Source organism: Nannospalax galili, unplaced genomic scaffold (assembly GCF_000622305.1).
Source record: "Nannospalax galili isolate Female #2095 unplaced genomic scaffold, S.galili_v1.0 scaffold370, whole genome shotgun sequence".
NCBI classification, from domain to species: Eukaryota; Metazoa; Chordata; class Mammalia; order Rodentia; family Spalacidae; genus Nannospalax; species Nannospalax galili.
In genome coordinates this window covers 4,396,622-4,398,328 of record NW_008329335.1, presented here as the reverse complement: position 1 = coordinate 4,398,328, position 1,707 = coordinate 4,396,622, and the positions used below count along the sequence as shown (strand labels likewise).

Genomic DNA, 1,707 nt, shown 5'->3' with positions numbered 1-1,707 from the left:
TCAAATTAAAACACTTCTCTTTATGGGTTTAAATAATAGGTTACTTTCAGGAATATTCTTTTGCAAGTAATATTTTTTCATTTAGCTTCTTATGTTAGTATTTTCAAAAAGGATTGCACTTTAGTGTTTAAGTAATTTTCCAAAACCATAAAACTTTTTTATTAATAAATTTTATTTTTTCTTTGGCATATGAAAATTTATTACCACTGTGCTTCCATCATCAATATTTAGGATCTTGATCTTTCCTTCTTGCTTTTGTACAGGGCCAAAAGGGACACGGTAGCTACTTTAACAACCTTAAAGCAGACTCCAGGAATGTCACCTACTGCATAACCTTTTTGACCGAATCTCATAACCAGAACTTCATTGGTTTTCCTCAACAAAGTTCAGACAACCATCACTGGGCACAAAGGCTGTGAATTTATGGCTGTTCTTGATGAGCTGGACCCTGACACACTTTTGATAGCTGAATTTAGCTATTTAGCTTCAAGCCCCTTTTTCTAGCAAGATTCCTTTCACTTGAGAATCCACTCAAACGGGTTGGCTTTAGGGGCTGCACCCAAAGGGGCTTTCTTGTATTTGTTTATCATGCCACTTGTGATCCCCTCAGTGACTACGGAGCTTCGTGGCAGTGTGCAGATCATGACATTTGCCCATCCTGTCGGTACTGTGGGCCAGAAAATTTTGAAAGCAAATTTTGTTCTTTCTTGCTTTCTTCATTCTTAGTGTTATTAATGAAAGAATTTTAGAATGGAGTCAAAAAGAAGCTAAGGACTGGAGAGATGGCTCAATGGTTAAGAGCAGTGACTGTTCTTGCAGAGGACCTGGGTTCAGCCCTAGCACCCACCTGGTGGCTAACAACCATCCATAACTTCTGTTTGAAAGGGATCTGACAAACTCCTCTGGCCTCTTTGGGCATTGCACACACATGCATTTGCATACATGCAGGCAAAACACTCATACACATGAAATAAATAAAAAATGAAAAATACCTTTAAAAGGAAGCTCTAGGACAATTTTATTAGAGTTTAAAAAAAAACCCTAAGGCATGAAAGGTGTAAACCTCAGCAGCTGCCCAAAGAAGGCAAATGGATTAAGAGAAGGGGGAAAGACCCTGCTGCTTAAGTTAAGCAGGTGTGGAGGTCAGCCTTGTGATAGCAGGTAGCCACATGACAGGGAGTAATGAGCTTAGAAAGAGTAAGGAAGGAAGCCCAAAGTGTTAGGGGAAGCATGCCTAGAGCAGAGATAGAAAAGGAAAAGTTACCCTTTTCTGAGTAATTCAGAATAACGGCAGACTTTTGAACCTGTATGACTCAGGGAACTGTGAGAGACTATGTCAGAGGTGGGAATTCTGAGGAGAAAAAGTACATATTATCTCATTAAAAGGAAAAGTATTCAGCCTATCTCTTTAGCATGACTGAAGGTGAGCCCACCTCAAGCCATGGACCCACCCAGCTGGATTAACTCTCAAGAGAGGAGACCATGGCATGTCTCCATCTAGGAGCAGATTCCATTCTTTGCTATAACAGAACGATCACTCCCTAATTGGTTTGGGGTTTTGTTCTACCAGAGAAAATCAATACCTAATATTGTAAACCTAGTTCAAAACCCATGACTAAAGAGGTCTTTAGACCCTAGGTGTGTGTCGGGGGGTGGGGGGTAAGATGTCTGCTTAGCTGAATAGACAGCATCAAAATACCCCTGAAA

General features: G+C 40.3%; 1 pseudogene; it reads right to left on the bottom strand.

Annotated features, from left to right (window-relative positions):
• Positions 1-227: 227 nt before the first annotated feature.
• Positions 228-657, bottom strand: LOC108491023 (annotated as a pseudogene).
• Positions 658-1,707: the final 1,050 nt, after the last annotated feature.